Here is a 25,400-nt window from a genome sequence, read left to right on the forward strand (position 1 = left end):
AGAAAGGATGCGGTATTTTGTCAAATGTTTTCTCTGCATCTATTGAGAAGATCATGTGGTTCTTGTCCTTTCTTTTATTGATGTGATGAATCACAGTGATTGTTTTGCAGATATTGAACCAGCCCTGCATCCCAGGTATAAATCCCACTTGATCATGGTGAATAATTTTTTTAATGTATGGTTGGATCCAGTTGGCTAATATCTTGTTGAGAATTTTTGTATCCATGTTCAGCAGTGAAATTGGTCTATAGTTCTCCTTTTTAGTGGGGTCTTTGTCTGGTTTTGGAATCAAGGTAACTCTTCATAGAAAGAGTTTGGAAGTTTTCCTTCCATTTCTATTTTTTGGAACAGTTTCAAGAGAATAGGTGTTAACTCTTCCTTAAATGTTTGGTAGAATCCTCCTGGAAAGCCATCTGGCCCTGTGCTCTTTTTTGGGGGGAGATTTTTTTATTAGCAATTTGATTTCATTACTCGTTATGGGTCTGTTCAAATTTTCTGTTTCTTCCTGTTTCAGTTTTGGTAGTTTATATGTTTCTAGGAATTTGTCCATTTATTCCAGATTGACCATTTTATTGGTGTATAATTGCTCATAATATTTTCTTACTGCTGTTTTTATTTCTGCTGTGTTGGTTCTGATCTCTCCTCTTTCATTCTTGATTTTATTTATTTGGGTCCTTTCCTTTTTCTTCTTGATCAAATTGGCTAGTGGTTTATCAATTTTGTTAATTCTTTCAGAGAACCAGCTTTTGGTTTCATTGATGTGTTCTGTTTTTTTCGATTTCGATAGCATTGATTTCTGCTCTAATCTTTATTATTTCCCATCTTATGCTGGTTTGGGGTTTTATTTGCTGTTCTTTTTCCAGCTTGTTAAGGTGTAAGGTTAGGTAGTGTATCTGAGACCTTTCTTGCTTCTTTAGGAAGGCCTGGATTGCTATATACTTTCCTTTTATGACCGCCTTTGCTGCGTCCCAGAGGTTTGGGGTTGTGGTGTTATCATTTTCATTGGCTTCCATGTACTTTTTAATTTCCTCTTTAACTTCTTGGTTAGCCCATTCTTTCTTTAGTAGGATGTTCTTTAATCTCCAGGTATTTGTTACCTTTCCACATTTTTTCTTGTGGTTGATTTTAAGTTTCATAGCGTTGTGATCTGAAAATACCCACGGTATGATCTTGATCTCTTTGTACTTGTTGAGGGCTGATTTGTGTCCTAGTATGTGATCTGTTCTGAAGAACGTTCCATGTGCACTGGAGAAGAATATATGTTCTGCTGCTTTAGAATGAAATGTTCCGAATATATCTGTTAAGGCTATCTGGGCCTGTGTCATTCAAAACCATTGTTTCCTTGTTTATTTTCTGTTTAGATGATCTGTTCGTTGCTGTAGTTGGGGTGTCGAAGTCCCCTACTATTATGGTATTATTATCAATGAGTTTATGTTTGTGATTAATTGATTTAAATATTTGGGTGTTTCACATTTGGAGCATAAATATTTATAATTGTTAGGTCTTCTTGATGGATAGACCCATTAATTATGATATAATGCCCTTCTTCATCTCTTGTTACAGTCTTTATTTTAAAGTCTAGATTGTCTGATATAAGTATGGCTACTCCAGCTTTCTTTTGTCGACCATTAGCATGATAGATGGTTCTCCATCCCTTTACTTTCAATCTGAAGGTGGCTTTAGGTCTAAAGTGGGTCTCTTTTAAACAGCATATAGATGGATTTTGTTTTCTTATCCATTCTGTTACCCTATGTCTTTTGACTGGAGCATTTTGTCCATTGACATTTAGAATGAGTACTGAAAGATATGAATTTATTGCCATTATGTTTCTTGTAGAGTTGGAGTTTCTGGTGGTGTTCGCTGGTCCTTTCTAGTCTTTGTTGCTTTTGGTCTTTTTTTTTTTCCCGTCTTTTCTCCCCTCAGAAAGCCCACCTTAAAATTTCTTGCGGGGCTGGTTTAGTGGTCACAAACTCCTTTAATTTTCGTTTTTCTGGAAAACTTTTAATCTCTCCTTCTATTTTGAGTGACAGCCTTTCTGGATAAAGAATTCTTGCCTGCATATTTTTCTGATTCAGTACATTGAATATATCCTGCCACTCCTTTCTGGCCTGCCAAGTTTCTGTGGGTAGGTCTGCTGCAAGCCTCATCTGTCTTCCCTTGTCGGTTAAGGACTTTTTTCCCTTACTGCTTTCATGATTCTTTCCTTGCCTGAGTATTTTGTGAATTTGACTTTGATATGCCTTGTTGATGGTTGATTTTTGTTGAATCTAATGGGAGTCCTCCATGCTTTGTGGATTTTTATGTCTGTGTCTTTCCCCAGGTTAAGAAAGTTTTCTGCTATGATTTGCTCACATACCCCTTCTACCCCTTTTTCTCTCTCTTCATCTTCTGGAACCCCTATGATTCTGATGTTCCTTTTTAATAAGTCACGGATTTCTATATTTCTTAAATCGTGCTCTTTTGCCTTAGTCTCCCTCTTTTTTTCTGCTTCATTATTCTCCATAAGTTTGTCCTCTGTATCACTGATTCACTTCTCTACTTCATCCATCCTTGCTGCCGTGGCATCCATTTGAGATTGCAGCTCGGTTATAACATTTTTTATTTCATCCTGATTAGCTTTTACTTCTTTTATCTCTGCATAAAGGGATTCTAATCTATTTTTGACCCCAGCTAGTATTCTTATTATAATGATTCTAAATTCTTGTTCAGACTTCTTGCATGTATCTCTGTTGATTAAGTCCCTGGCTGTAGTTTCCTCCTGCTCTTTCTTTTGGAGTGAATTCCTTCATTTTGTCATTTTGAAGGAAGAAAAGGAATTAACAAGGTAAAAAAATTAAAATAAAAAAACTAACAACACACACACACACACACACACACACACACACACACACACAAATCAAATAAATGATGCTAGATCCTAGGTGTGTTTTGGTCTGGGTGTAGAAAGGAGCTTGATAGATTAGAGGAAAAAAAGGGGAAAAAAGACAAATAAAAAAAAGAGAGAGAGAAAAGGAAAATGTTTGAAAAATTTTTAAATGAATACAATGAAATAGAATAAAATTAAATGATTTTGAAAATAATTTGAAAATAGAATTTGAAAATTTTACAAAAAAGTAAAAAATGTAGTAGAAAAAAATTAAAGAAAAATATTTTTAATAAAAATTGAAAATAAAAATAAATTTTTTCTCTTTCTGTATTCAAGAAAAAGAGAAGAAACAAAAAGAAAACAAAAGAAAATTGAATAGACAGACAAGCGAACAGACTGAAATATGATTGAAATTACATTGTTTTCCCCTAGAAGTCAAACTATGAAGCACTTTATAGTCCAGAAACTAAGCAGGTGGAGAGACTTGTGGTATTTGTGAAGAGTGAGGTTGGCCCAGTTCCGCAGGACTTAGTGTAACAGCTCCGCTCTCCACTAGATGGTGCTGCTTAGCTTACTAGGGTGGATTGTTGTGGTGTTTGTAGGTGTGTTTGTGGATGTGCGGAAGGGGTGAAAATGGCATCCCCGGCTATTCAGTCTCTAGCATCGGAACTCTGCTCTCCCTGATTAGCAATTGTGCACCCATCCTTCATCTCTGGCTTCCGTTCACTCCCCGCTTTTACACTGTCCTTGACCAAGCTGTCAGGTTGCCAGGCGGCACCTCCCTCCTGAGTTTTATCTCAGATACAGCTGTGTTTCCCAACCCCTCACTTCAGAGAGACTGCAGCTTTGACCTGCTGAGACCCTCTGCAGAAGGGTCTCACCAAGCAATGGCCAGGTGCCAGTTGCACCCAGGAATGTTCGTGGGACCGTGCTGCTACCGATTCCCAGAGACTGCAGCTGGGTGCCAGCCTGCCCCAGAAAAAGTTCACATGATTGGGTAGCAGCAGCATTTCAGGGATTATGGAAAATCACAACACACATCTGGCGCCAGGCATCAGCCTTGACGACCTTGTTCCAACACCGACGAATGTGGTTGTACTCCGGGGTCTCCTGGCACCTTTGCCTGTTGGGGGGCGCACTGCCTCTACCTAATGTCCTCCCAGCAGGGAAACTGCCTCTGCCGTGTGGCCCCCCCAGACTTCACTCTGCTCCTGAGGATTTGCCTTTCCCACCAGAGCACCACCAGGTATAAAGCTGCGGAGTTCCAGACTCTGCACTCCCTCTGTTTATAGAGTCTTAATGGAATTTAAACCCTCTCCTTTCTCATTTCTCCATTTTTAGTTCAGCCTCTGCAGTCCCTGCAGCTGTTTCTACTTTTCCACTTTCTCTCCAGCTGCTTTTAGGGGGTGCTTTTCCTGTACTTCCCCCCGCCCCATATCCGTCCACTCTCCACAAGCAAAAACAGCTCCCTGCCCTCTGTGGCTTCTCTCTCCCCCAGTTCACCTTTTTGCGCCACCAACCTGCTGAGTTCTGTGGTTCAGGTTGTACAGGTTGTTGTGTTAATCCTCAAATCAGTTTTCTAGGTGTGCAGGATGGTTTAGTGTTGATTTGGCTATATTTCATGGATGCAAGATGCAAAAAAAACTTCCATGCTGTTCTGCCATCTTGGCTCCTCCCCTACCAATAAATTATTAATTAAACATCATACTGTACTCAGATCTTCTTAGTTTTTAACCTGATGTCTTTTTTTTTTTTTTCTGCTCTAGGATACCACATGCATGGTTCCTTAGGCTTCTCTTGGTTATGACAGTTTCTCAGATTTTCCTTATTTTGGATGACCTTGACAGTTTTAAGGAGTACTATTTGGGTATATTGTAGAATGACCTTCAACTGAGATGTGTCTGATGTTTTTGGTGGTTAGATTGGGGTAATGTGTTTTTGGGAGGAAGAGCACAGAGGTAAAGCACCATTCTCATCACATCACATCAACTATCAATACTCCATACTATCAATGTGAATTATCTCCATTAATGTTGACCTTGATCACCTGTCTTGAGATAGTGTTTCACAAGCTTCTCAACTGTAAAGTGACTCTTTTTTCCCCTCCCTTTCCACTTTCCATCTGTGCTCTTTGGAAGAAAGTCACTAAGCACAACCTACATTTTAGGGGTGAGGGGGTGTTATGCTTCTTGAGGGCAGAATATCTGCATATACTACTTTAAATTCTTTTGTGCTAGATATTTGTTTGTTCTCTCCCATTTATGTATGTACTCAATCATTTTATTTATATCATTGTGGACCCGTGGATATTTATTTTATCCTTTGGGTTATAATGTGGTACTACTTTAATTTTTTTGCTCAAATTATTTCAGCTTTGGCCATTGGGAGCAGTTTCAGTTGGTTCTTGTATCCTTTTGACATACCTTGATCAGTGTGTGTGTGTGTGTGTGTGTGTGTGTGTGCACGCGTGTGCGTGTTTGAGCACTTCCTTATTTTCTGGTACTACAAGGTGCTTCAGACTCATCCTGTTTATTTCCTGACCCAGTCCAATGTCAGCCATTTCTCTAAAGAGTCCTGATTTCTTTTATTGGAGAATGGTATTAGAAATGAAGATTCGGGTGCTGGATGTACTTTTTGCTACTGGGGTGTCATTGGTTGTAGGCCCTCTCAGCTGACAGAGCAAGGAGCAGCAAGGACCTACTCATCGAAATACCTATAAAATTTATTTATGTAACCATTTCTATCTCTGTTAAGCTAAACATGAGTTTGTGCTAATGTCCAACTGTTTTTTTTCAACTCTTTTTTAAATGTTTATTTATTTATTTGAGAGAGAAACAGAGAGAGAGTGGGGAGGGGGGGAGAGAGGGAGAGAGAATCCCAAGCAGGCTCCACATCGTCAGCACAGAGCCCAGTGCAGGACTCAATCTCATGAACCATGAGATCATAACCTGAGCCAAAATTAAGAGTCAGGTGCTTAACCGTCTGTGCCACCCAGGTACCCCATTATTTCCAATTCTTATCCATTACCTCATGGATTATTCTAGCCTCCTTCTTTTATTTTTTAAAAATGTTTATTTGTTTTTGAGAGAGAGAGAGAGAGCAAGCAGGGGAGAGGCAGAGAAAGAGAGAGGGAGACAGAATCCCAAGCAGGCTCCACGCTATCAGCGCAGAGCCCAATGCAGGGCTCGAACTTACAACCATGAAATCATGACTTGAGCTGAAACCAAGAGTTGGACACTTAACCAACTGAGCCACCCAGATACCCCTAGCCTCCTTCCTTTAATTAATTGTAACATCCTACTCCAACAATAAGAAACCTGGCTTTCACCATCAGCCACTCATTACCTAGTTGTTCAGTTCCAGTGTATATGTATAGCAATAGCAGATTCATTAGCCTGTATCCCCATGGGAAACAATTTGATCAAGTATAGTGTACTACTATGTATATCTTCTTTTGCCTTTGGTTTTGCACCTTCCATTCATTTCTGAAGGATTTATATCAACACTCTTCTCCCCCACTCTATTCAGTGAAGTGGTTGCATACATTTGTAATACAGTTCAATTGCTTTGTCACATTCTGTGTTCCATCCTGGAATCCCCTGACAACTCCTGAATGGTTTTATAAAATTTGAATATACTAAGATTCACTCTTTGCGCTATAAAAGTTCTGAGTTTTAAGAAATAGTATCAAGTACTCATTCTCATATAGAATAGCTTCATCATCCTAAAAAAATCCTCTGTGCTTAATCTAATTACTCCTCTTTCTTCTCCTGGTTCCCCTGGCAACCACTGATCGTTTTTACGGTATTTATAGTCTGGCCTTTTCCAGAGTGTCATATAGTTCGAAGTATACAGCATGTAGCCTCTTCAGATTGGCTTTTTTTTTTTTGCTTAACAACATGCATTTAAGATTCCTTCATGTCTTTTGTGGCTTGATAGCTCAGTTCTTTTTAATGCTGAATAATATCCCATTGCACGGATGTACTGTAGTTGTTTTTGTCCATTCACCTGTCAAAGGACATCTTGGTTGCCTCCAGTTTTTAGTGATTATCAATAAAGCTGCTATAAACATTCACATGCAGGTTTTTGGGTGGACATGAGTTTTCAGGTCAGCTGCATATATAGCTAGGAGTGGGATTGCTGGATCATGTGCTATAAGCTATCTATATCTTTATAGGAGATTGCCAAACTGTCTTCCAAAGTGCCTGAACCACTTTCCATTCCCACTAAAAATAATGAGAATTTCTGTTGCTCCACGGTCTCACTAGTGTTTGGTGGTTCAGTTTTGGGTTTTTTGGTTTTGGGTTTTTGGTGTTTTTGGCCATTTTGATAGGTGCCTTGTAGTATCTCATTGTTGTTCCAATTTGCAATTTCCTTATGACAATAATGGTGAGCATTTTTTATATGCTTATTTTCTATCTCTGTATCTTCTTCAGTGAGGTGTGTTCTTATTGCTGAGTTTTAGGAGTCTTAAATGTGTCTATTTTTGGATACAAGTCCTTTACCAGAAAAGTAATTTGCAGTTATTTACTCCCAGTGTGTGGCTTATATTGTCATCTCTTAACAGTGTCTCTTGCAGAGAGTTTTACTTTTAATAAAGTAGTAAGTCCCACTTTCATAGATTATTCTTTTGGTATCATATCTAATAACTCTTTACCAAACTCACGCTCATATTGATTTCCCCCAATATTTTCTTTTAGATGTTTTATACTTTCATGTTTTGTATGTAAGTCTCTGACTAATTTGGGGTTAATTATTGTGAAAGGTACAAGGTCTCTACCTAGGTTTGTTTTTCGCATGTGGGCATACTATTGTTCCAATGCCATTTGTTGAAAAAACTATCCTTCCTCCATGGAATTGCCTTTGCTCCTTTGTCAAAGAACAGTTGACTATATGTATGTGGGTCTATTTCTAGGCTCTCTATTCTGTTCCATTGTTCTACCTGTGTGTACTTTCACCAATACCATACTCTCTTGACTACTGTAGCCTTATAGCAAGTGTCGAGGTTGTATAGTATCAGTCCTCCGACTTTGTTGTTCTTCAGTGTTGCGCTGGCTATTTGAGGTCTTTTGCCTTTCCATATAAAAGTTAGAATCAGTTTGTTTGTTTTAATGTTTATTTATTTTGAGAGAGAGAGAGAGAGAGAGAGAACACACGTGTGTGCATGTGCACAGGTGAGGGAGCAGGGGAGGGGCAGAGAGAGAGGGAGAGAGAGAATCACAAGCAGGCTCCATGCTGTCAGCACAGATTCTGATGCAGGGCTTGATGTCATGAACCCTGAGATCATGTTCTGGGCTAGAATCAAGATTTGGATGCTTAACCAGGATCAGAATCAGATTGTTGATCTGAGCCCCAGAATCAAGTTTGTTGATGTCTATAACATAGCTTGCCAGGATTTTTATTAGGATTATGTTGAACCAATAGATCAAACTGGGGCGAACTGATATCTTCATGGATTGTTTCCTCAGCTACATCCAGTCTACTAATGAGCCCATCAAAACCATTCTTCATTTCTATCATAGTGTTTTTTATTTTTAGCATTTCCTTTTGATTCATTCTTTTTTTTTAATTTTTTTAACTTTTTTAATTTATTTTTGAGACAGGGAGAGACAGAGCATGAACAGGGGAGGGTCAGAGAGAGGGAGACACAGAATCTGAAACAGGCTCCAGGCTCTGAGCTGTCAGCACAGAGCCCGACGCAGGGCTCGAACTCACGGACGGTGAGATCATGACCCGAGCTGAAGTCGGCCGCTTAACCGACTGAGCCACCCAGGCGCCCCTCCTTTTGATTCATTCTTGAAGTTTCCATCTCTCTGCTTACATTGCCCACCTGCTCTTACATGTCGTCTACATTTTCCATTAGAGCCCTTAACATATTAATCACAGTTATTTTATTTTATATTTTTAATGTTTATTTTTGAGAGAAAGAGAGAGAAGTGAGTGGGGAAGGGGCAGAGAGAGAGGGAGACACAGAATCTGAAGCAGGCTCTAGGCTCCGAGCTATCTGCCAAGACTGATGCGGGGCTGGAACCCACGAACCATGAGATCATGACCTGAGCCAAAGTCAGATGCTAAACCGACTGAGCCACCCAGGCACCCTAATCACAGTTATTATAATACTCTGTCTGACATTCCCAATATCTGTGTGATATCTGCATCTGGTCCTGATGCTTGTTTTGTCTCTTCAAACTTTTTTTCTCATCCTTTAGCATGCCTTGTGATTTATTTTATTTTTTTTTGTGGGAAGTCAGGCATGCTGTTTTAGTAAATAGGAACTGGGGTAAATAACCCTCTAGTGTGACTGTTTATGGTAATCTGGCTAGGAGCTGGGCTGTGCCTAGTGTTTCCTGTACATATAGCTGCTAGAGGGTTCGCATTCTTCTAGCATCTTTGTTTTCATCTTCCCTGTTGACTTTGGGCTTCCCTGGATTCTCCTCCTCAGAGAGAATCCGCATCTTGCAGCTCTTTCCACCTTAATCTATTATTAGTCTAGAGCCCTGTTGTGGTGTGGGAAGGGGTGGAAGAGGAGAAGCGGTTTATAATCTTATGATTAAATGTCAGTATTTCCATGCACCTGTGTCCCTGGTCTGTGACTCTTGTGCATGTTTCTTAGCTTAATTCCTCTACTTAAGTTGATGCAGAAAGGCTAGTGGGAGCTGCAGTGAGAGAAATGTCCTTCCCCCAGATAGGATAAGGATTGGTAAAAGCCTTTTTCCCTCTAGAGCAGGACTTTGTTTGGGAGAATACTCTGGGTGTATTTCACTATGGTTACTCTTTGCCTCCCCTGTCAGAACTGGGAGGAGATGTCTCTTGGCCCTTCATTCTGGGAATTTGGTGAAGTTCCTGGAAGTAAAACTCATGAAAGTATGGGGCTCTCCTTAAGACTGTGACCCCCAGGAGTTTTTCACTCTCATGCTAATGCATACTCAGCCTCTGGAAACTTTTAAAAATCACCATCTCAGGATTCCTATCAGTTTATGATTCTAGTGGCTTTTGTTCGAGGTAAGCAGGTCTCAGCTATGACTTTTGGTATTCTATATGGTGGGAGATATGGATCTAATTTTATATTTTTCCAAATGGTGACCCAAGTGCCTGAGCATCATTTAGTAACAAGTTTACAAATAAAAGGAGTAGTACAAGGTAGTTTATTTGTGGTGGTATAAAGCTCCGTATATTGATTTGGTGGTAGTTACATGAGTGTATACATGGACTAAAATGCATAGAAGCCATGCACACAACTGCACACATGTAAAAAATTACGAAAACAGAATAAGGTGTGTAGGCTAGTTAATGGTGTTGTACCAATGTCAGTTTCCTGGATTTGCTCTTGTATTACATTTATATAAGGTGTCACCATTGGGAAAGCCTGGGTGAAGGGTATGTGGGACTCTATTATTTTTCCTGCTTCCTATGAGTCTATAATTTGTATCAAAATAAAGTTTTAAAAAATCCACCTCTCCTATAGTACTTTGAGATGCCTACACTGAATTTCTTTTTTTTTTTTTTTAATGTTTATTTTTGAGACAGAGAGAGACAGAGCATGAACGGGGGAGGGTCAGAGAGAGGAAGACACAGAATCTGAAACAGGCTCCAGGCTCTGAGCTCTCAGCACAGAGCCCGACGCGGGGCTCGAACTCACGGACTGCGAAATCATGACCTGAGCCGAAGTCGGCTGCCTAACCGACTGAGCCACCCAGGTGCCCCACCTACATTGAATTTCTTAAAGTCCAGTTTGGTCAGGTGGCAGAACTGGTCCATTTATATTCATTATGATTACTGACATGGTTGGCTTACTTTTATTCTCACTTATATTTTGTGCAATTTACCCTGCCTTTTCTTTGCTATTTCCTGCTTGTTATTGGATAGGTTGAATTTTCTTTATCCCTCCCTTCTTTTCCCTTTGATGGAAGTTGTACATTCTATTTTATTAGTTTATTTTTTTAAGTTTATTTATTTTTATTTTGAGAGAGACAGAGAGTGTGAGTGGGGAGGGGCAAAGAGAGAGGGAGAATACCAACCAGGCTCTGTGTGGTCATTGCAACCCAGGTGACTGAGTCACCAAGGCGCCCCTCTAGTTTATTAGTTTAGGGATTATCTTTAACATCTAAAGACAAATTAATGATATCAAGATAATTAGGGATTATCTTTAACATTTTAACAGACAAACTTGATTTACCAAAATCCAAATTTAATTTATAAGTTAATACCTCTACTCACCTCCTGGATAATACAAGTATCTTACAATACCTTAACTCCAATATATCCAGGCTGCTGTGTATTATTGTTTATCACAAATCTGAATTCTACCTTGTATTTATACATCTCAAGTTATGTATTATTTCAGAGAGCACTTAGATTTACCCATGTTTACCAATTCTCTTTACTAATAATTCCTTCAATTCTTTTCTTCCTTTTGTGTTCAATTTCTTTTTTCTATTAAAAAAATTTTTTTTAATGTTTGTTTATTTTTGAAGGAGAGGGAGAGACAGAGCATGAGTGGGAGAGGGAGAGGGAGAGGGGCAGAGAGAGAGGGAGACACAGAATCTGAAGCAGGCTCCAGGCTCTAGCTGTCAGCACAAAGCCTGAGGTGGGGCTCGAACTCATGAGCTGTGAGATCACGACCTGAGCTGAAGTCGTACACTTAACCAACTGAGCCCCTATTTCTTTTTTCTTGATCTAGGAAATCATGAAAGTTTTTTTTTTTTTTCCCAGCAAAAATCTGGGAATGGTAAATGTACTCACTCTTTGTCTGCCAATGTCTTTATTAAGCCTTTGCTCTTAAATATTTAGGTGGATTTAGAATTTGAAGTTGATAGTTACTTTCTTTGCACCTCGAAGACATGGTTCTTTGTTTTCTGGTTTATATTGTTGCTATTTACATGTCTGCTCTCATTATAGCTAACCTTTCCAGTATTGCCTCATGGTTAAATACTGCTACTCTGACTCTTGCCATCACCTCCACATTCCAGTTGGAATAGAACTTTCTCTTACAATCTATTGGCTGGCCACACATAGGTATTAGAGCACTCGGAAAATGTAATCTTTATTCTGGTAATCATGTGCCCAGCTATTAATCTAGAATGGGGGTCAGAACTGGTTAATTCTTGAACTTTCCACCAGTAGGTGCCCAATAGATGTCTGAAGATGGGTTTTGTCAACAAATCTTCCTTCTCACTCATACTGGTCCGTGGTCAGGGCTTAAGGTGTTGCCCGAGGAGAAGGCCCAGGCATCGGAACCAATTTCTCGTCCCCAGACACACCCCTCTGGCCCAGGGGTTATTTCACTTGGTCCCAGGGAGGACAGGCTCCTCCCCCTAGGTCCCACTTCTGCCTGGATCTCAGCAGGGCTGTCTGCCCATCTCCTGGTACTCCATGTTGTGAGATCCCAGACCACCTCAGAGGTGCCTGGATAAATTCTTTCACTTTCTACCTCAGAACTAAAAAGAAACACTCATTGAGCACTCTCAGACACTTTTTCCTGTGGTAGGTGATTTCTCCATTTGACCTATGAAGAAGATGAGGCCCAGAGAAATTAAGCAATTTGGCTAAAGTCACACAGCTGGAGCCAGAACTCCATAACTGGAGACCTCCCAGCTCTCAGCTTTGGGCTATTTATAAGACTACACTTTTTTCTGAGATGGAGAAAGATGTTTGTGGCTTGAAGCAAACAAAGTTAAACTCTTGTTCTATCACAAATTTGAGGAGTGAATGAGGCAGGCAGGGTGCTGGGAAAGGGTGGCATACCCCCAGCCTTGGGGGGAAGCCAAGGATTTAAGTGAGTGTCCCTTTAAGCCTTTACCAATGAGCCAGGCCATTTGCAAGGCACAGGAGGATATAGAGGCAAGCTGAATAGAGCTGCAGCTTAGAACAACTACTTTGTGGGAAAATAGAGCTAAGTCTGGGTACCCTCTAGCTGTGTGAGCTTGGGCAAGTGACTCAATCTCTCTGAGTCTCAGTTCAACATCTGTAAAATGGAAATAATGACACCTACCTCAGGAGGTAAAGCTTTTGGCAGAATACCCGGCACACGGCAAGCCTGCAGTGAACGGTAGCTGTTAGTTGTTGCTGTTTTATTATCATCACACCTACCGGGGAGACATACGCTGATGTGTGATGGCTGAGGGAAGGACTATGGGAATACAGGGGAGAGAGGTGGGATGCGTGAGTCAGGCCTTGAGGAGCGGGTGCGTCCTCCAGGCAGACAACTGGGTGCCATTCCAGACACACAGGCTTGCATCTGAACATCCGCAGGCTTCATCAGTGGGTGTCCTGGGCCTGCCCTTGACGCCCATGGACAGATGTGTCGTGTGACATCTGGGCTTGAGCTCAGTCCAGACAGCACTTGCAGGAGAGTCACTTCCCAGAGTTCTTAGGAGAATTCCCTGGCTGAAGGCCCTGTCTGCTCCAGCAGAGATGAGCTATTTCCAAACACTTGGTCTTAGATCTCAAGATGCTCTCCAAAGCTTCCTTCCTTCCTCCCTTCTTCCCTCCCTCCATTTATTCTTTCTTTTTTCCCTTCCTTCTCTCCTTTCCTCGCTTCCTTTCTCCCTTCCCCCATCTCATCTTTCCACTCTATTTGTCATGAAAGTTAACAACTCACACTTCTCTATTTACAGAGGGAAATGTGTTCTACAGAACACGACTGGACTTGCAGGTCAGACAACACCAGGACAGTTCACAGTTCGTGGCTAGTGTTTCCCGCTAGGAGTCTCCTGGTGTCCCATTGCTAAATGCTTCCATACCGGCTTTCAACAAAGACATGGAAGCCACAGTCCAGATGCTACTGAAGAACAGGACCACCTCTCAGATGCTGGGGAATGCGGGTCCAGTGACACGCTGCATTCTTAAGAACTTTTGTTATGGAAACTTCAAACATACACAGAAGTAGAAATGATTGTATAATGAACTCCCACCTACAAATCACCCAGCTTCTGCTCTTAACGACTTTAGCCAATTGTGATTCCTGTCTCCTGCTCCCACATTGTCCCCCTTGCTGAACTGCTTTAAAGCACACCTTTAAGACACAGTGTTGTAGCACTAGTAATCACTTCACTGTGCATCACCAACAGATCACGTTGTTTTTACATAACTGATGTGCTATCATCAACCTAACAAACAATAACAGTAGGCCTTAAATAATCTAATGTTGAATCCACATTCACACTTCCCAGATTGTGTCAAAGATGTCTATTTGCAATTAGTTTCTTAGAAAAATATATTATCATCCCCATTCTACAAATGGGGAAACTGAGGCTGCCCTCCCCCAAAGTCTCAGAGTTAGTAAATAACAGATATGTTTCATATCAAAGACACTCCTGGATCTTTACCCTGCACTGCTGACTCAAAGCTTTAAGAGTCCTCAGAAAGAGAGAGTATGGAGTTGCAAAGATTCTAGTCTAGGCCAGAGGCTAACTCCTCAAAGATGGATTTCAATGACATGCTCAGGGACTTCTCAACCAGGAGCTTAGGTCGGGGGTTCTGCATGGAGGAGTAGAAAAATCCCAGCTTTGAGTTCAGGGTAACCTGGCTTCGAATCCTGACCCAGCCACTTCCCAGTTAGTTATGTGATTTGGAAATCATTTCAGCCCTCTGACCCTCAATGTTCTTGTCCATGAAATGGGGACAACGCCTCCTGATTTATTTTTTTTTTATTTTTTTTAAACGTTTTTTATTTATGTTTGGGACAGAGAGAGACAGAGCATGAACGGGGGAGGGGCAGAGAGAGAGGGAGACACAGAATCGGAAACAGGCTCCAGGCTCCGAGCCATCAGCCCAGAGCCTGACGCGGGGCTTGAACTCACGGACCGCGAGATCGTGACCTGGCTGAAGTCGGACGCTTACCCGACTGCGCTACCCAGGCGCCCCAACGCCTCCTGATTTAGAGGGTCCATTTAACAAATGTCTCGAGGTGATTAAGACAGGCTCTGCCCTCGGGACGCCTGGGTAGTTCAGTTGGTTAAGTGTTTGACTCTTGGTTTTGGCCGAAGTTGTGATCTCGCAGATGTGGGATCAAGTGCCACGTAGGGCTTCTCGCTGAGTGTGGAGCCTGCTTGTGATTCTCTATTTCCTTCTCTCTCTGCCTGTCCCCTGCTTGTGCTCTCTCTTTCTCTCTCTCTCTCTCAAAATAAATAAATAAATATTTGGGGGCACATGGGTAGCTCAGTCGGTTAAGCGTCTGACTTTGGCTCAGGTCTTGATCTCGCGGTTCCTAGGTTTGGGCCCCACCTCGGGCTCTGTGCTGACAGCTCAGAGCCTGGAACCTGCTTCGGATTCTGTGACTCCCTTTCTCTCTGCCCCACCCCTGTTCGCACTCTGTCTCTCAAAAATGAAAAACATTAAAAATAAAGACATTGATAAATAAGTAAATAAACATTAAAAAAAAAAAAAGACAAGCCCTTTCCTCACATACGTCCATTTGGTGATTAAGCAAAAATTCACATAGAGAACCAGACTCCTGGGTGTTCATAGTAGGTACACATTCTTTCCCCCCTACACCTGCAGGGCATAATTCTCAAACCCAAGAAGTCCCTGGGTAGTTCCCACCTGCCTGAGAGATCCCGGTGGCCTCATCACAAGAATGCCAAGGGGTATTGAGGGCTGACTGTATGCAGACACTGCTCCAAGCATTGTATACAAATAGTGTCTTGGTGGATAGGGACTGCCATCTCCCCATTTATATGGATGTGGAGACCGTAGCCACACGCTGTCTGTTGCCTCCAGAGTGCACGTGCTTGCTGAATCAGGCGGGCCCCCGCTGGCAGTTCTGGAATGCAGGGAAGCCGGATGCCAGGCTCATCTGCTGACCTGGCTTCCCTGGGGCCATCAGCTGTGCCCACAGGACAGTGGGAGGTTCTCTCATGAATCACGACCCCTCTCCCCCCCCCCCCCCCCCACAGGATAGTGAGGTCACCTAAGGAGGGAGCTGAGCTGGAGCCTCCCTTAAACCTCTGGTAGCTCTGTCGCAGTCCTGGCAATCTGCCCATGTCCAAGAGATAGGAAATGTCCTGAGGCTGTGCCTCTATCCTGTGTCAAGTTCACATACAACCAGGTGCTGCAGGAAGTAAAGTCTTCATTTGCCCCGAGTGGGGAAGTACCTTTACCTGGGATTAGGAAACAAACAGAAAGTGAAGATGGTTTGTTTTTTTTTTTTGAGCACCTACTATGTGCCACTCATTGAAACCTTTAAATGACAGGAAGTATTCTATAGCCCAGTAATTCTTTTTTTTTTTTTCCCAGTAATTCTTTTTTAAAAAAAATTTGTTTTTAACATTTATTCATTTTCAAGAGACAGAGGACAAGTAGGGGAGGGGCAGAGAGAGGGGTGGACAGAATCCAAAGCAGGCTCCAGGCTCTGAGCTGTCAGCACACAGCCTGATGCAGGGCTTGAACCCGGGAACCTTGAGATCATGACCTGAGCCAAAGTAGGATGCTCAACTGACTGAGCCACCCAGGAGCTCCTGTAGTCCAGTGATTCTTAAACTTGAACAGGTATCAGAAGCACCTTGAGGGCTTGTTAAATACAAATTGTGGGTCCCACCTCCAGAGTTGCTCATTCAGTAGGACTAAGTTGGGACCCGAGTATTTGGATTACTAAAAGGTTTTCAGACGATGCTGAATCTGCTGGTCCAGGGACCATGTTTTGAAAATAACTAATCAACTCAACTTCCTTTCCTCTGTGTAATGGTGGTTTTCAATTTTCTTCTTATCAACCTCCAGGGACAGAGGACTCATTGCCTGTTCTGCTGACCTGTCTCATTTCTGGATAGTTCTTACTGTAAAGACAGGAATTTTGTGTGTGTGCTTATGTCGAGATGAGAACTTACTCTAACTGCTTCCTCTGTAGCCCGTTCTTTCTGCCTCTAGACCACGGTCTCATCAGAAAGGAGCAGCTGGAAGGGAGAGACCTGTAATTTAAATGAGGGTCTCCCTCATCCCCACAGTCCACCAACCAATCCCTGTCTGTTCTACCTTCTAAATCAGGGCTGTCCAGCAGGAATAGGTTGTGAGATCTATGTACCTACAAAAATTTTTAAATTTTCCAATAACTACATTAAAAATAGCAAAAAGAAGCAGGTAGAACTAATTTTCCCATATTTTATTTCACCCAGGGTATCCAAAATAATATCTTTTTAACAAGTAACCAATACAAAAATGGTGTGTATTTTACACTTACAGCACATCTCAATTCTGACCAGCTACATTTCAAGGGCTCCATAGCCACACATGGCTGGTGACTACTGTTTGGGACAGTGCAATGACCACTGTCCCTAGTCCTTATCTCTCCTGCCATGGCTCATGCTCGCCTGGATGCCTGCCCCTCACAGCCTCACCAATCCATAACATGTCAGCCAAATTGTTGTCTAAAATATAGATTTGATCATGTCCCTCTTACGTGACTCCCCGTTGCTCTCAGGATAATATCTAGCCTCCTTGGTCTGGCTTCCGAGTCCCTGCCTCTCACTTTCCCTTCTCCCACCCCCAGCATCCCCTACTCTCCTACTATACTGAATGATTCACAGATCCTCAACACAAGCAATGCCCCTTACCTCTAAGCCTTTGCACACATGGTTCCCTCTGCCTGGAATACCCTTACAATGCTTCTTGGGCTTCCCTTTCAGGTCACACAATCATTCAACAAAATTTATTGAGCACCTACTATGTGTCAGACACTGTTCTAGGTCCTGGAGCAAACAATACATAATGAGGAAATATGCATAATAAAAAACATACAGTATGTCACATGGTGAACAATAAAGCAGGATGACCGGGAAAGGTGGTGGTGGCAGTCACCACTTTGTACAAGGTAGTCAGGGAAGACCTCTTGGAGAAGGTGACATTTGAGTAGATACCTGAAGAAGTGAGGAAAGGAGCTAGGAAAAAGCATTTGAGGAAGAGGGAACAGCCAGTGCAAAGGCCCTGAGGGTGGAACCTAACTGGAGTGTTTGGGGCACAGTTTAGTGTAGCTGGGCAGAGTGAGAGAGGTCATTGAAATTAAAGTCAGAGGGAGCAAGAGGTGGGTCCCAGATGGTGGAGGGCTGTGTAAGTACTTGAGTTGTTTTTTGTTTTTTAAGTTTATTTGTTTATTTTGAGAGAGCAAGAGAATGCGAGAGAGTGGGGGAGGGGCAGAGAGAATGGGAAAGAGAGAATCCCAAGCCGACTCTGCTCTATCAGCACAGAGTCCAACACAGGGCTCAATCCCACAAACAGTGAGATCATGACCTGAGCCTAGATCAAGAATCGGGCACTTAACTGACTGAGTCACCCAAGTGCCCCAAGAATTTGAGTTTCATCCTGAATGAGGTGGGAGTCCCGGGAGGGTGCTTAGCTGAGGAGGGACATGAGCTGACTTGGTTTTTTTTTTTTTTTTTTTTAATTTTTTTTTTTAATTTATTTTTGGGACAGACAGAGACAGAGCATGAACGGGGGAGGGGCAGAGAGAGAGGGAGACACAGAATCGGAAACAGGCTCCAGGCTCCGAGCCATCAGCCCAGAGCCCGACGCGGGGCTCGAACTCACGGACCGCGAGATCGTGACCTGGCTGAAATCGGACGCTTAACCGACTGCGCCACCCAGGCGCCCCTAGCTGACTTGGTTTTTAACTGGATCCCTCTGGTTGTCACAATTAGGACAGCCACTGGGCTAAAGGCAGGAGCAAAGAGACTAGGGATCATGTTGGCTGGACCAGGGTGGCTGCCATGGAAGTAGAGAGAGGAGGCTGGATTTGGGATATGTTGAAGGTGGGGCCAACAGGGTTTTCCAGATATGTCAGACAGAGTATGAGAGAGCAAAGAGTCAAGGATGACTCTGAGATTTTGGCCTGAGCTTAGCATTGAAATGACTCCTCTTCCAGGAAGCCCTCCTGGGAACCCACAGCTCCCTGGGCTGTGCCCTCATGGGACCTGTCATGGCCTGTCTCTATCTGGCCTGGGTGCTCCCCTGGGCAGTGTAGGACTTGTTTACTATCCTGTTTCCAAAGTGTTCGATAAGTGAGTAAGAGGCAGAGGCAGGCTGAGCTGGGGTTATTCTTGGCCTCAGTGTAGGAGGTCAGGCCCCACCCCTCACCCCCATGGGACCTGTGTTTTCCTGTCTGCACACAGCAGTGGATATTCTAGCCTTGGCCCAGTTTCCTCACCAGGAGAGGGCACTGCCAGTCCCATTCACAGGAGACCCCCAGTCCTCTGAACCCCGGGCCTCCTGTCCTGCTGCCTGCCCAACCTCACCCCTTGGGAAAGCATCGGGTTGGCCCACATGGCTGCATCCTGAGTCAGTCTCACCCTTGAGGTGGAGGTGGGATCTGGGACACACCCCACCTCCTTCCTGCCCAGAGCTTGGCCCAGCCAAGGGCAGTGCAACTACCCCCTACATCACTGCCTCCTGAGTCAGCAGTCATGGCCATGCCCAGGGGGTGGGTTTGGGGGTTTGGCTGCTCCATCTGCTGTGCCTGGGGTGTCATGAGCAAGACTCAAGTCAGACAGAAAGGCCTGGGCCCCCTGATAGCACCAGCAGGAAGGAATGCCACCCTGGTGAGTGAGTGGGGCCCAGGGCAACTCATGCCCCGCCCCCTCCCTGTCACTGGGGTGTGGCCTGGCCTCTCCTGCCTCCCTCTTCCCCTGCCCAGCCTGGCATCGGCACAGTCCACACACTGCTCTCCTTGCAGCCAACACAGGCCTCCCGACCACAGGTAATGGGACATGTGCTGGGTGAGGGGCAGGGTGAAGGGTTAGTTTTCAGAACAGCCTCTTCCACCGCTGACCTGTTGTGGTTCCTAGGTGGGCCTGGACTTGAATCCCAGCTCCATGCCTTCCTAGCTGGGTGAGTGCCTCCGTCTCCATCTCTGGAGGTATCGGGGGAGGATGACAAATATTCACCTCCCTGGGTTGTTTTGAGGCTTCAGCCAGCCGGTAGCAGGTGACTGACTCCTGATTCTGTTGCTCACTTGCTGCAGGACCTTCAAAAACCCCTTGGTGCCTTTGAGCCTCAATTACCCCATTTGTGAAACGAACGTCCAGACTAGATCTCTAAAGGCTTCGCCCACTCTGCCCTTGTGGAACCAAACACTTGGGAGAACAAAGATGTTTCCCCCCAAAGCATCCCGGTCTCTGTGCTTTGCCAGCAGGTGAAGGCAGCTGCTCTCTAGACACTTCTTTCGGAGGCACCCTGGGTCCTCTGGCCAGGCCCGTAGACTGGAGAGGGTGAGGAGGCCAGTCCTCTGCCTTGGGCTCAAAGGCACCTTTGGGGAGAAAATGCTGAACAGGCAGAGCCAGGCCTTGGGGGAGGAGAGGCCTGCTCCCGTCAGAGAGGCCCACCCAGGTGGCTTGGCCTGGAGGGAGCCCCACCCACCCCAGTCTCGCCTCCCCCCCACTTGCCCCTCCAGTGTCTGGAGCCCCCTCTGCTGGGAGCATCCCAGCCCCTCCTCAGAGGCAGCCTTCCAGCTGGAGGCCCAATCCATTTTCTTTTTAAGGGCGACTAGAAAGATGACAGTCATGTGCTTATTATTTTATACTGCTTTGTTTAGAAATTGCCAGAAAAGTTGAGTCAGGAGTGTGTGTAAGGGTAGTGTGTGGTGTGTTTTGTTTGGGGTCCAAACCGTGGAGATCTATACATAATGGGACCTCCCCCCACCCCCTCCCCCTGTCTCTGAAACTCCTAGAACTCGGCTAGTGTAGCCCTCTAAAATGCTAGGGTACCTGTGCTTTGAAATCCTCTCCAGGCTACCGTTTCAGAGAGATCTCTCTCACACACTGGTTCCACACCAGGGATGTACTGGGCATGGTGCTGCCAGAGGCCTTATTTCACTCTTAACAGCAACCCTGTGTGGGAAGTCCTCTTTTTTTCTTTAGTAACAACTTTATTGAGACATTATTCACATGCCATCAAGTTCCCTTTTAAAGTGTACAAGTCAGTGATTTTTAGTATATTCACAGAGTTATGCAACCACCACCACTTATATCTAATTTAGAATTTAGAATTTTTATCATCCCCAAGTAAACCCCATACCCTTTAGCAGTTAACCCGCATTTCCTCCTTCCTCTGGCAACCACTCGTCTACTTTGTGGATGATCTCTATGGATTTGCTCATTCTGGGCATATTATTTAAGTGGAATCATACAATAAGTGATCCTTTCTGACTGGCTTTTTTCACTTAGCATCACGTTTTCAAGGTTTATCCTTGCTGTCACACGTCATCAGTCCTTCGTTCCTCTTTGTGGTTGAATGGCGTTGTGTGATTATATCACGTTTTGTTTCTTCATTCATCAGTTGATGGGTTGTTTCCGCTTTGTGACTGTTGTGAATAAAACTGCTGTGGCCATTCGTGTACAAGTTTTTGTTACAATCCCACCAACTCTACAAGAAGGCTCCAAATTTTCCACACCCTTACCAGCATTTGTTATTATCTGGACTTCTTATTGTAGCCATCCTAGAGGGTATGAAGTGAGATCTCACTGTGGTTTTGTTTTGTTTAAGTTTTATTTATTTCGGTATTCTCTACACCCAATGTAGGGCTCAAACTCACAATCCTGAGATCAACAGTCTTATGCTCTTCCAACTGAGCCAGCCAGGTACACCTCTCATTGTGGATTTGATTTACATTTCTGTATTGATGACATGTGGAACAGCATTCCGAGTACTACCGACCATTTCTTTAGAGAAATGTCTGTTCAAATCCTTTGACAATTTTATTTTAAATTAAATCTTTTCTAAGTTTATTTATTTATTTTGAGAGAGAGGGAGAGAGAGCACAAGCGGGAGAGGAGTGGAGAGAAAGAACGGGAGACAGAGAATCCCAAGCAGGCTCTGCGCTGCCAGCACAGAGCCAGACCTGGGGCTCGAACTCACTAACCGTGAGATCCTGACCTGAGCAGGAGCCAAGAGTCAGAAGCTTAACGGACTGGGTCACCCAGGTGCCCCCTTTTGACGATTTTAAAATGAGGTTGTCATTTTATTTTTGAGTGGTAAGCATGCCTGTTTTTCCAAGGGAGGTTTCTGAGGCTCTGAGAACGAATGTGGTATGCGGTGATCTCAGTCAGTGGAAGGTAGTGGTGGGAACTGAATCCAGGTCTGTCCGACATTCATGAGCAAGCAAGCTCCTTCTCTCACTCTGGATGACTGCTTTCTGGTGTTGCCAATTGCATGTGTGAGGGGCGGGAGAGGGGGAAAGAGAGAAACAGGAAAAAAGATGGAAAAGAGAGAGAGGAGACAGACAGTGAAACTAAGATGACAGAATGAGAAGGAGGCTGGATTGGCTTTGGCTGTTTTTATCTATTTACCTAGATATCTAGTTATTTATTTGAGAGAGAGAGAGAGAGAGAGAGAGAGAGAGAGAAAGTATGTTCAAGGGGAGGGAGGAGTGGAGGTGGAGAGGGAGGGGCAGAGGAAGAGGGAGAAAAAGAATATTTAAAAAAAATTTTTAATGTTTATTTCTGAGAGAGAGAGAGAGAGAGAGAGAGAGAGAGAGAAAGCATGAACAGGGGAGGGACAGAGAGAGGGGGAGACCCAGAATCCGAAGTAGGCTCTAGGCTCTGAGCTGTCAGCCCAGAGCCAAACATGGGGCTCAAACCCACAAACCATGAGATGGACACCTAACTGGATGCCTAATCGACTGAGCCACCCAGGTGTCCCAAGGGAGAGAAAGAATCTTAAGCAGGTCCATGTTCAGTGTTCAGAGCTCAGTGCAGAGTCCAATGTAGGGGCTCAGTCTCATGACTGTGAGATCATGACCTGAACTGAAATCAAGAGTCAAATGCTTAACCGACCGAGCCACCCAGACGCCCCTGGCTCTGGCTGTTTAAATAGGCACCCACCTTGGAAAGTCAGAGCTGGGGGAAACCTTTTCAGAGTTTTTGGTTTCTTCGCATTAATCTGCAAACACTGGGGCGGGGAGGGGCTCTAAAATTTTTACTGGGGGCTACACCGCCCCCCCTAATTTTTCTTTGTTCCTAAATCTGAAACAAATCTGATTCAACCCCATAACCCAAACAGGGAGCAGTGTGCCCTAGTGTCTCACTGGGTTTAAGGATCTGGAGCCGTGGTTGTTACACTTTTTGATTGCATATGCTTCTCCAGAAAAATGCTTTAGGCACCCCCAACAGATACATATTTACTGACTTAGAAATTACATACAAGTACGTGATGATTGACTAATGTCTAAAGGCCCAATATACACTTAGAGTGAAATTAATCACGGACAATAGTGGATGGGAGTCCACCTCTAGAGTAGTTTTTCTGTTCTTATGTCAGTCGGCAATATACTGAGCGTATGAGATCCCATTCATTGTTGTTTTCAGTTGGTAAGGTGGCTGACGCAAGACTTGAGCGGCTGGCGGTCTGTCCCGCACTTTTCCTGCTGCCTGCTTGTATTTTCTCGATTGGCGTTATCTCCATCCTCAGTTTCTCTGCAGGGCTCTTTGAAGCCATTTGTCCATTCCGTGGAGGCTGATTTGCTTAAAATGCATTGTTTAATCCTCAGATCTATCCAACCTGGCACCACAATGTATGGCAGTAGGCTGAATGTAGAGAAACGAAAGACAAGGCCACAGCTTCCCGCTGGCCCTGGGAACCTCCCCCTTGTTAGACATGATGTTCAGTATCTGGTATACAGCTGGGGGTGCACATCAAGGTTGAACTATATACTGTTTAACTGTCTTTAGTCAAAAGTAAAGTAGAGAGACATAGACTGAGATTATAATTTGAAAGACTAATAGGTTCTGAGCTAAGGACGTCTAAGCCAACCTCTGCCATTCCTCAGCTTGCCACCTCTCCTGGCAGGGTGCTCATGACCACCCAGAGTAGTGCCCTGCTCCTCCACCCACTTCTCGTGGGTCTGATCTTAATACCCCCCACATCCCCTGGATTATCTCTGTTTGTCCAGACTCTATTCTGTTCAAAACCTAGAATTGAACCTAGGATGGGAGATGGTGAGATATGGCTCACCTTCTTCATTTTAGGCTCTGTGCTTCTGTTAACGTGACCTAAGACTGTGTTAGCTTGGCTCTGTAGCTCTATCACCTTGTTGGCTCATACTACACTTCAACAAACATTGATTATGAACTTACTGTGTGCTAAACATCAAGTTAGATGCTTGTGCTAACATTTATTTACCTTTCAGAGGGTCTTTTAAAAATCCTAGGTCTTTCTCTACGAACATCCTCTAAGCTGGGCTCACCCACCTTCTTTCTGCACACTTGATGTTGTCGCGTTTTAGCCTAAGTGCCACCCTGCACTGCTCAGAGGCAACCTTAGGCCCTGGCTGCTTTGTTGGGTGTGCTGTGGCCAAAAGAGTCACCTAGATTCATGACAGGTCTGTCTGGCTGTGGTCAGCTGGCTGGGCAGCACGGCTTGTCTGAGCAGAAGGAACCTGGTTTAGGAAGGAAGAGGCTCAGCCTCTGCAGGGCTCTAGGTTGTGGCGGGCCCTGGGGGTTAGAGACTGTGGCAAGCCGACTAACAGCCCCCAAAATGTCTGCATCCTAATCTCTGGGAGCTAAGTTAGGTTACATGGCAAAGGAGAATTAATGTTGCGAATGGAAGTAAGGATGCTCATCAGCTGACCTTAGCACAGGGAGATGATCCTCGATGACCTGGGAGGGCCCAATGTCACACTGACATGAGGATCCTTAAAAGTGGAAGAGGGAGGGAGCACCTGGGTGGTTCGGTCGGTTGAGCATCGAACTCTTGATTTTGGCTCAGGTCATGACCGTAGGGTCATGGGATTGAGCCCTGAATTGGGCTCCACACTGAGCATGGAACCTGACTGAGATTCTCTCTCCTTCTGCCCTCTCCCCTACTCTCTCTCTCTCTCTCTCTCTCCCTCTCTCTCTCTAAAATAAAAAAAAAAAGTGGAAGAGGGAGGCAGAAGAGGTCAGCATGGTGCAAGGTGAGGAGTTGAGCTGACAGTGCTCGCTTTGCAGATGGAAGAAGGCGCCAGAAGCCAAGGACTGTGGGTGGCCTCTAGAAGCTGGATAAAGCAAGGAGATTAAGGGGGGTTGGGGAGGAGAAGCAGCAGCAAGGAAATTTATTTTCTCCTAGGGCCTCCAGGAAGGAACACAGCCCTGCTGACCCCTTGCTGTTAGCCCAGTGAGACCTGTGTTGGACTTCTCACCTATAGGACTGTGAGATGCTAAACTGGTGTTGTTTTAAGCCACTATGTTTGCATCACAAGTCAGAATCCTGAGAGAGAGAGAAAGAGAGAGAGAGAGAGGCTGATGGTCTGACCTGAGTTCAGGGCAGTGACCCCTCTAGAATTTCCATATCAAAGGAACTTAGGGAGCAGGTTGATCAGTTTGGGAGATGCTTGTCCTGGAGCTGTGTCTGCCGGACCAGGATACACTTTATTTTAGGGTGTGTGCCCGTCTGGGGTGGCTTGGGAAGCCCGAAGGAGATTCTGGAGATTCTTGCCCCCTTGGTGTAATCACGAGAAGAAGGGGCTTCAGTCCCAGGTGGACAAAAATGACACATGTCCACGCCTTGGGCAGCAGCTGCTGTTTCTGTTTCCAGTTCCCTTTACTGGCTGGGACCTGTTTAACTCTGGCTCTGCGTT

The 25,400-nt window shown here is 44.3% G+C and overlaps 1 protein-coding gene across 10 annotated transcripts in view; it reads left to right on the forward strand.

Annotated features, from left to right (window-relative positions):
* TMEM40 (transmembrane protein 40) overlaps positions 1-25,400 on the forward strand; it is a 78,712-nt gene that overhangs the window by 8,863 nt on the left and 44,449 nt on the right. The window contains exon 1 of one of the 10 annotated variants that reach the window (XM_058725943.1): positions 3,975-4,112. The exons of 8 other annotated variants lie outside the window; for them this stretch is intronic. The gene's annotated coding sequence lies outside the window, so the exon portion shown is untranslated. Of the gene's footprint in view, positions 1-3,974; positions 4,113-19,344; positions 19,548-25,400 lie in introns of those variants that run through there. One more of the 10 variants, XM_058725942.1, reaches the window with a different exon arrangement.

The sequence above is a fragment of the Neofelis nebulosa genome, chromosome 4 (assembly GCF_028018385.1).
Source record: "Neofelis nebulosa isolate mNeoNeb1 chromosome 4, mNeoNeb1.pri, whole genome shotgun sequence".
NCBI classification, from domain to species: domain Eukaryota; kingdom Metazoa; phylum Chordata; class Mammalia; order Carnivora; family Felidae; genus Neofelis; species Neofelis nebulosa.